The sequence below is a fragment of the Mixophyes fleayi genome, chromosome 1, assembly GCF_038048845.1.
Source record: "Mixophyes fleayi isolate aMixFle1 chromosome 1, aMixFle1.hap1, whole genome shotgun sequence".
In the NCBI taxonomy this organism is placed as follows: domain Eukaryota; kingdom Metazoa; phylum Chordata; class Amphibia; order Anura; family Limnodynastidae; genus Mixophyes; species Mixophyes fleayi.
In genome coordinates, this window is record NC_134402.1 from 430,904,703 (window position 1) to 430,915,190 (window position 10,488).

At 40.8% G+C, this 10,488-nt stretch overlaps 1 non-coding gene across 1 annotated transcript; it reads right to left on the minus strand.

Moving 5' to 3' along the window:
- Positions 1–8,577: 8,577 nt before the first annotated feature.
- LOC142137226 (small nucleolar RNA SNORD50) lies at positions 8,578–8,649 on the minus strand. The gene has a single exon (XR_012687870.1). It is a non-coding gene; the product is annotated as a small nucleolar RNA SNORD50 (small nucleolar RNA).
- Positions 8,650–10,488: the final 1,839 nt, after the last annotated feature.

The following is a 10,488-nucleotide window of genomic DNA, read 5'->3' on the forward strand; positions in this document are numbered from 1 at the left end:
CTTAAATAGTACTAAGAGCCAATCAGGACAAAGGAGGACAGGGCTGACAATCAGCCTCAGGAGGCTGCTAATTAATTACTAGCTAGAACTGGCATAGGTAATAACATAACCAGGAAGCATGTATAAAAATATAAATGAATCACTTTAAATCATATAAGAGCTCCCCCTGAAGTTGGAGGATATCCCTACACCCTCCTACATCTATACCACAAGGATAATCCCAAAGAATAATAATGGAGCATAGAAACTAGAGTAAGCTCCCGGCTGCTAGATCACGCCAGGATGCGGCGTACCGCTGCGGATCATGACAGTTATTGCAGGATTCCAGTAAGTGCTTTAGGGGTCTGGTTCATAAGTCTTAACTGACCATTAGCCAGTACCCTTTTATGGAGAGAGTAGGATAGAAATACTGTAAGGTTCCTAATCCAATCTGCCACATAAACACTACGGGGCATATTCAATTAAGCCACATCATTGTGGCTATTCGCAGCTGCGCATTTGTTTTTGTTATTATGGCAACATCACGGATTTCAATTCGCAACCCTAGGGGGTGCCAACGGAAATGTGCGGTGCTGTGGTAACGTGAAGTGCCTTCAGGTCCGCTCCAGAGGCACTTCGCACTTAATTGAATATGCCCCTAAGGGTGTCATTTTCCACTGACTACAAATGCTCTAAACATTATAATCCACTGTAATATTTATCAATATTCCTCATTTTAAAATTGGAAAAAAACTAGGCACACTCCATATCAACCTCGATCACTCACCAAGTAACTCCAGACGAACCCTATTTCTGGTTTGGTCATGTCCCCAGATTCTAAGACCTATTTTTATTGCGGAGATACAGGACTATCCTACAAAAATTGGGATTGATGGGGAGTATGTAGTGGATGTGAATGATCAAAACATCATATCCCGCTTGGTCACAGGTGGGAGGGCAAGAACGGACACTGACACAGAGTACAGTATACTGACAGTAATGGCCGCGTAAAACACTAGACTGGTTCAGTAGACCAGGGTACTGTTGTTGCGTTTACAGTTACCGTATTTCCCCATGTATAAGACGCACCTTTTCCCCCAAAATTTTGGGTCTAATAACTGGGTGCGTCTTATACAGGGGTAGTAGCACTTACCCTGTCAGATGACTCCTCTGTCCGGTAAAGTCTTCTCTCTGTCTGATCCTGATGCTGGAACCCCGATTAAGGTCCTCTCTGCGATGTCCAAGATTGTCAAGGTCCTGAAAGGACATCCGGACATCGCAGAGAGGACCTTAATCGGGTTTCCAGCATCAGGATCAGACAGAGAGAAGACTTTACCGGACAGAGGAGTCATCTGACAGGGTAAGTCAGAATTCACTGTAGCATTGTCTCTCTTCTGTATAAGCTGCACAAATACTCTGCGAAAAAATTGAGGATAATGTTTATCCTCAATTTTTTCACATGATTTATATAGGTGCGTCTTATACAGTGGAGCGTCCTATACATGGGGAAATACGGTAATTGACAACAGTTTCCTTAAGTAAAAGCAATAAACATGTTGTCTGCTCTATAACGTGGGATCAGAGCGCGGTGGCTTAGTGGTTAGCACTTCTGCCTCACAGCACTGGGGTCATGAGTTTGATTCCTCACCATGGACTTATCGGTGTGGAGTTTGTATGTTCTCCCCGTTTTTGCGTGGGTTACCTCCAGGTGCTTCGGTTTACTCCCATACTCCAAAAACATACTAGTAGGTTAATTGGCTGCTATTAAATTGACCTTAGTCTCTCTCTCTGTGTGTCAGTTTTAGGAAATTTAGACTGTAAGCTCCAATGGGGCAGGGACTGATGTGAGTGAGTTTTCTGTACAGCGCTGCAGAATTAGTGGTGCTATAGAAAAAGCTGCTGATGATGATGATAATCACTCCTTTCTTTCTATGTGCATAATAGGGTAAAATCCTTATTTGAATTCAAATCAACAAACTGTAGTACCATTTAAATCTGTCTTAGTGTTAAGAGACGTGGCGGTCGCTTGCTGCATTGCAGGTCTGGTTGCCTAGTAATAGCAGCCTCCGTCCTCTTCCTGTCAGGCAACAGCAGGTGGCGCTTTCATTTAAGCTGGTCTCCATGTAAACTTCAACCATCTCTCTGCTTTTGTTGGCTTCTAGCCAGAGATAGGCAGTATCAGCCTAGTTATTTACAATTAGTGTTGCCATACTTGTGCAGTTAATCGCCTGTTTATATGTCATTGGTTCCTCTGGCTTTATAAACCACTTCAGGTTTTACACCAGTGCTAGAGATAGTTCTAGTGTGCTATTTTATCCTGACCTAATTTTGTCTCCTTGTTTTTGACCTGGTTTGTTATTGGAACTTGCTGTCTTCTCCTGCTCCTGATCTTTGCTTGTTAAACAGATCTGCACTTACCTCTGCTTGCCCTGATCTTGGCCTATTTAAATGGAATTGCATTTACCCCTGCATGTCCTGATCTCAGTTTATTTCAGACTATTCTGATTCCATCACAGTTGCTCACTACCTCCTTTTGTGTTCAGTCCACACCATTGGCAATATTGTGATCAACAGCTATTACTACTATGAGCATAGGATCTGGGGGCAACCGAATACTGTGGAATAGATCAAGATCCTTGGAAATAGGGCTGCTATAGTTTAACACCTCGCAAAGCAATTCTGGTAGTTGAGGATCACATGCCACATTGCCATCAACACTGAGCATAGGTCCATTGTTTCTGCTTAGCATTTTTACAAACTTGTTACCTGCTGGTCCATGCTTCCAAGAGTATGTGTAGTCCATTAGAAATTATACCCCTCTCCAGAGGTGTAACTAGACATTTTAGTGCCTGAAACAAGAAATTCACACCCACATTCCCTCAATTTTAACTAAATTAACCTAAAATGTTATTTTCCCCTTCAGCTTCGTGCCCCAGGCAGTTGCCTCTCTCACACAGCCCTAGTTACGGCCCTATCCCTCTGGCTTAAACAGATCAACATAGTGTATTATACACTATAAGTACCAACTATTTTCTTTTTCAGCTTTATTAGATGTAGTTATAAGGTACAAATCCCCAATTTTGACTTTGGCAAGAAGAATATTAGCATTTTTTAAATTACTACCCTACGTTATGCTGCCTTATAATGAGCACACCATTGCTTATTCCTCTGACCTCTACATTCAATAGCTCCTCTGTCCATTATGTAGCTCAGGTGGGATCATGCCTTCATGTACATTGTTACCTTAGGTTGAATTGCTGTTGTTTCGGTGACCTGGCTATTACTGTAGCCGTGGATGAATCAGTTGACTAAGTGTAGCTGCTGCTTGTTCCGCAAGATCGTCTCTTTAGTGGAGTCTGTAATAGAGATGAAACAACGGAACTCTTTGATATAACTCAACAATTCTCTGTGACTCACATCTACTAGGATTATATTTCTTTTCACCTGTAATCTGGGACCTATTAATCTTTTCATTTGAGCCGTTCCGAACAAAAGGAATGCATTGACTGCATCCAGGCCTATAATGTCTCTAAAGAAGGATTTTCCATTAGAAGAAATTGAATAGAGTTACAGGTAAATTGCCTATTTTCACCCACTGTAAGCTTCCAGGACTAAATTGCTCCAGTTACTCTGAATAAAATAACGTAGTCTCTAGACCCTGTTTAATTATTCAGCATCTTGAAGACTAAACTCCATGATCAGAGTTGAATTTTAATGATGTGTTAGTTTATTGTATTATTTAATGTTACCCTTAGTCATCCCAGCAAATATTTGCACAACATAGAGATGACAAGAAGTTCAGGAAATGAGTGACAATGCCGGGACAAGAAGATTAAAATACTTAAAGTGTTGTAAACATTCAGCTGCAGTAATGTGTTCCCAGAACTGATAAAATAGTAGTAGAACGCTGTGAGACATAAAGTACAATGGCTGGAAGTCGTGAACAGAAGCCGGCTTGTATCTTGGGGGGGGGGGGGAGTAATGGCATTGGGAAAGAAGCATGTGGACCCTAGTGTGTGTTTGTGTGGTAGGGGATTTATACTGTAAGCTCCAATGGGGCAGGGACTGATGGCAATGATTACATATTCTCTGCACAGCGCTGCGTCATATGATTGGCGCTATATAAATAAACCATAATAATATTAATGACGAACAACATCATCCCCATGTCATTACAACACATAACAAATTTTGCAAGCCATATTTATTATAATACAACAATGGAACTTGTAGAATGAGTTGAGGATATATGCCCTAAAATTTTCTGAATTGTACTAGAAGGATCTGACAGGTCACTATGGCTTACAGCAGCGGTGCCCAAGGGCAGCCACCAGAGAGTGAGCTCACCGAAAGTCTCCACATCTCCAAGAAGCAATATGACCAAATTCCGGCATTTTTTAAAAAAATTTGCAACATGAAATGTAGGAAGATTATTTACTAAAAAAAAAATTATTTTTAAGGACAATTTCTATAACATTATATAAAATGAAAGAAATGTACATTTTAACTATAGTTTAACCATAATACATCTTTTTTTTAAATGCTCTTTGGACCAGAGATAAAAGAAATTGATTTTTTACGTAAAGAGAACTATTGACCCAATATGTTGGAAAGTTCTGCAAAATTTACCCCCAGGATTTTGGCCTATGCCTACTTGCAAATAAAATATTAGAATGATACATAAGCGACTGTGTGTGACTAGAAAAGCCTGAACCCTATAACAAAACCGTGATGGGCCCCTCTCCACACCGTCATATACCCACCACAATGTCTGCTCCATCCCCAGTCAGTATCCAGAAGGGTGCAGTACTAATTGTTATAGTAACAATCTGACACATTAGGCTGAGTTACATATATTGTCATTTTATCATCATTATTTTCCAAATCATATAACTGCCTGGATCAATGTGAAGCTATATCAGTTTGGATTTAGGGACTTTTTTTTATCGGGACAGTGTCCCTGGTACAATCTGCTATGGCTATAGTAACACCATTGCTAAGAACAGCGGTGTCATTTGTAGGTATCAGGTATCTTTGAGAAAGTCAGTTTTATACTGAAGAAACGCGTCAGTGATTCTATTTCCCATGTCCAGCACTGGGATTTAAGAAGCGGATAAGCGTGAAATTTACCCCTGATGTGCTTCTACTTGCTATATTTGGAGATGGGAACTGTGTTAATCCTGACTAGGACTGAGTAACATCAAAGTGGAAAGAGACCCAGAACGTGTTTCATTCTTCGGCTGTGTGATTAACCAGAAGGGGAGATCCTTCTCCCTAACAGCCACCACAACCAGACTGGGTGAGATCGCTCCTAAATAACGTTTACATGCATGCAATATTTTACACAGCTCCAGATGCTGTTGGATTGAGGGGTGGCGTACAGTATCCCGATGCTTGGGATATCGACACCCACTATTCCTGCAAAAAAAAAAAAAGAATAGTAAAATGACGAGATCATGATAGTATACACTTATCTTCACAGTGACGGCGTTGATTTCCGAAGAGTCTGTTATGCGACGGGTAAATCCGAAGATGCTGAATGCCGGCGCTGGATTGTGATGTCATGTAAGTAACGGACGTTTGGCGCAGCCTATTGCTATCCCTAACCCTAACCCTAACCCTAACCCTATGATTAACATACCTCTTTAAATGTCTTCATTGACGTCCCAATCCAGCGCCAGCATGCAGCATCTTCGGAATTACCAGCCGCCGCATAACAGAGTCTTTGGTAATCAACATCGTCGCTGTGAAGGTAAGTGTATATTTTCATCATCTCGTCATTTTACTATTCGTTGTTGGTTTTTTTTGTGTAGGAATAGTGGGTGTCGGTATTCCAATCGGGGTACTGATTACCACCGGGATTGAGGACAGTGATGTACATTTCAACACAGCTCATTAGTCGATTTTTTTCTATTATAATTGAACTGGCCACTCACTTCAGTTTGAGAAATGGATCTTCAGTTGGCGCCATTGAAACATTTGGAACATCAAGAACCAGTTCGAGTTGCTGTCTTAGTGAGACTTAATGTGCACACTACATACGGTTTACATCTGTTTATTTTAAGTGATCTGGATGTTTGGAATTATTGCAATATATATACTACAAGATAAACAATTGAAATATATGTGGAGACGCAATTTGTTTGACTATTACATAATATTATTAATCTTAGTTGTCATATGTTTTTATATTTCTGTAATAAATGTTTCTTTTAATTACAGATTGCGCTTTATTTATGACAGATATTTGGCATGATTACTTCTAGCTCCCTGGCGCTCCCTCTGTTTTGTTTTCATTTAGCTGTTTCATTTGTGTTTGTTTAGAAAACAATAATTATTCTTAGATGGTATATTTAATAGAGCTACTTTAGAATGGTGTACATATATATAAACAGAAGGTTCAGAAACTTTGTGGAATGAAAGAAGTTTGATAGCCCCTCTCTCCCTTTCAGACCATGGGTGATAGTCATTATCTCAGCACACCATACTCTTGGGTCTATGTAAGGGACAGGGCAGTCTGATAACCTTCAGGGGCCCTCTAGACTTCAAAAGGGCCGTACATTAACCTTAATCTCAGTAATAAGTTAAAACAATACATTTAATCAAAGAAAGAGACACCTATTTGCCATAACATATCAGAAGGCATTTTTAAGAAGTGTTACAAGCTGTAACAAAAACAATTGGCAATAAAGAAGTAAGGGGCTGGGGGCCACAGGTGAGGGCTCTGTGGGCTATCTATCGCCTATCACTGGTCTACGTACGAAGGTCCGTGGGAGGGCTCAGGGCGGAGCTACTCATCACCATGCAGCGTGTGCATGACTCTCTCACCTCTGTGCGTTAAAATTATACTTGCCAACTTTCCCGGAATGTCCGGGAGACTCCCGAAATCTGGGGCGGTCTCCCGGACTCCCGGGAGAGCAGGCAATTCTCCCACATCCAGCAAACACCTGGCCAAAATAATGCAATCTGTGGTGAATCGTGTCATTTTGGCCCCACCTCCCGAATAAAAACATCTCTGGTGCGGGGGGTGGGGCCAAAATTACACGATTGACCGCGCCCCGCCCCCTCCTTCCCTCTAGTCACGCACCCTGTCCTGTTTCAGTGCCTAAAAGTAGGCAAGTATGGTAAAAATCCTCCATCACCTCTGATGTGGCAGAGATCAGCTGGGCCGCATTTCTGGAGCTGGGGCGCTTTGTATGTAAGAAATAATTCCTACATAATGCGACACTCTGCTCCAAAACCTGAGCACTGCACCAAGCCCTCAGCGTCTACAATGGGACCAAAATAAAGTTAGTAAACAATGGTAAATACAACTTTGAGCATTGGAATTTCTTTCATTGCTTGGCACCCTTTACAAAAGTATTAGTCAGTTTTGTTATAAATGCTGGTCTGAAACACTTGAGGGTATATTTGCTAAACGGCAGGTTTGAAAAAGTGGAGATGTTGCCTATAGCAACCAATCAGATTCTAGCTGTCATTTTGTAGAATGTACAGTATAAATGATAACTAGAATCTGATTGGTTGCTATTTAAGTAAAAATTTAACTTAAACTACATCGATTTGGCCATTTTATAATGAAGTAAATACTAAGGGAAATTAGAATTGTTTGGTGCCATTCGTCTTCAAGTAGAGTCATTTTGTCAAAAGTGCTTTTATCTTCAGTGGATAATTGTTTGTAAATATTTACCATTTGGAAGCTGATTCCAAACATATTTGTCATTAGCAGAAGCAGAGTTGAGTCTACAGTCGTATACTTATGTGCTAGTGTAATTATGCCCAAAGCAACAGCATTAATAATAAACTTAATTTAATTATATTAAAAGTGCTGATGAAAAAGCATTATGTTTTCTATAATTTTTATTTAATGCAAGAACATGTTTTAAATGCATTAAAAAAACCAGCAACAACAGAATCAACCAGTAAAGTACATTTACTCCACAATTGCTTTGGAATTACAGTTGTCATATTTAAATCTGTTAATTTATTTTAGGGGTGTGCACCGGCCACTTTTCGTGTTTTGGGTTTTGGGTTCTGATTAGCTTGAGGTTTTGGGTTCTGATTGGTTTTGCCAAAACACCCCACTCAAGGTTTTGGTTCTGATTTAGGGTTTTGGGTTCTGATTTTTTTTTTAAAAGAGCATAAAAAGTGCTAAAATCCAGTTTTTTGTTTTTTTTTACTCCTACACTACTATTAACCTCAATAACATTCATTTCCACTCATTTCCAGTCTATTCTGAACACCTCACAATATTGTTTTTAGGCCAAAAGGTTGCACCGAGGTAGCTGGATGACTAAGCTAAGCGACACAAGTGGGAGGCACAAACACGTGGCCCAACACGTGGCAGGATCAGTGAACTTAAACAGCAGTACCACTGGACTTATACAGCAGGATCAGTGCCTTGCTTGCAGTCTCCTAGGTAACGCAAATAATCTGTACAAATATGCACACAGAGGCATGGCCAGTAAAATATGGAACACATACTTTATGGATAAACAATGTCACTACACTTCATGCCGAGAAGCTAACCAAATAGTTTTCTCCATACAAGATACTCCCAACTATTCACTGAAATACCTAGCTTTTATCACCACGTAAATGAACTCAGCAGTCAGATCCATAATAAAGTGTGTCATCACACAAGTCAGGTTCGGGATAAACTCATCACAGTTCAGGTAAATTTAAGTTTGACCACCTTTATGTTCATCAATATAAAAGATTTGAAAATGTGTTTTTTTCTGCATCCTACTGAAAATCAAGCTACAGAGTATCTGTTTATAGATCGGATCCGCACTGTTCGGGTGGGCTCGGATTGCAATAATCCGAGTCCGCTCATCCCTGATTTATATGTGGGTATTTTCTAACAGTTGGTTGATCATTAACTACATCAAGAATTTTGCTCTTTCTAAACAAATATATATTCATTACAGATTTCTGATAGATTGACGTGTTGACAGGTATCATCATCATCAACATTTATTTATATAGCGCCAGCAAATTCCATAGCGCTTTACAATTGGGAATAAACATTAATAAGACAATACTGGGTAATACATACAGAGAGAGAGGTAAGAGAACCCTGCTTGCAAGCTTACAATCTATAGGACAATGGGAGTTTGAAACACAAGGGCATGTGCTACATCATATTGCACAATGGACCAGCTAGAATGCAAAGGTAAAAGTACTGAGTGGGCTGTGTGTAGCAATGTTGGTCAGAGGGTTGTCTTGTGTTAGCTGTGTAGAGGGTGATAATAGGGTAACCGAGAGAGATTAAGATGCTGGTTGAGGAATATCAAAACCTTGCCTGCAGAGGTGGGTTTTCAGAAAACGCTTGGAGGTTTGGAAACTAGAGGAAAGTCTTACTGTATTAATAAAACAATATTGGGTAATACATAAAGAGAGGTAAGAGGGCATTAATCGCAAGCTTACAATCTATGGGATTCAATTCATTTGCATCTGCCCTTCCAAATGGTCCCACGCCTCATTCCACTCTAAAAGGGAAATACCCCTCCCCTATGATCGCTCCATTTTTGTGAATGGGAGGGTCACATGGAAAAGGAATCAATGACAGTGAGACCAGTTTCCAACAGGTCAAAAGGGAGAAGGAGAGTAAATTGCGACATAGGGCAGTTATACTCGCCAGGGATCTCAGCGGATCCGGTGAACGGAAAGTGAAAAATAAGTGTTTTTATTTTATCTCATCGAACTTCACCCTAAAACTAAAAGTGTATCCTTTAAGAGAATGGCCTATTGCATATATTACTCACACTTCAGAAGCTTAGCAATGAATGGGACACTTATTAATTTTATTGATATATATTTGCACTTTGAACTGCTTACGTGTTTTAAGCAATTTCTGATTAATTATTTTGAATAATGTTTTTCTATGTTTTATTCATTCTCATTAATTAATTTTAACATATAGTTGTCCTCCTTGAACTGCAGGTGAGGCTGAGCACGTGCTTGCTGGTCAATTACATAAGAGCTGCCACGTCTAGGTGGCATGGAGGAAGGGCACAGTCAGATTGTTGAATGGCAACCATGTACAGGGGGCAGAGTCAAACTCTTGTCTATGTTTCAGTTCACTGCATGGGAATAACTACCACCGTGGCAGCCCATGCAGCTGCTAGGGCCAGCAGTGAGGGGTCAAGGCGTGGAGATATTTGTATCCCCCCCAGTCCTGATAATCTGAGTAAATGTAGGGACCAGTGCATGCACAGCTACTCATTGCAAGATATGTTGATCTATAGTACAAGTCAAGGTGCTTTCCTCTCATATTACAGTGTAGAATCCATAGGCAAACCAAGGGGGGGGGGGGGTTTCCTAGTGCCTAGAACCCCCCCTCCCAGCCTGGGATACTGTATGCTTGAACAGGGCCGGTGCTAGGGTCCATGGCGCCCTGGGCATTTTTACAAAATCGGCTGCCCTCCTCCCTCCTCACCCCGTCTTTCCTTACCTTGTCCACCACTGCCGCCTCTCTGCTCCGTCTCCTCCCCTCCACTCACTGACACT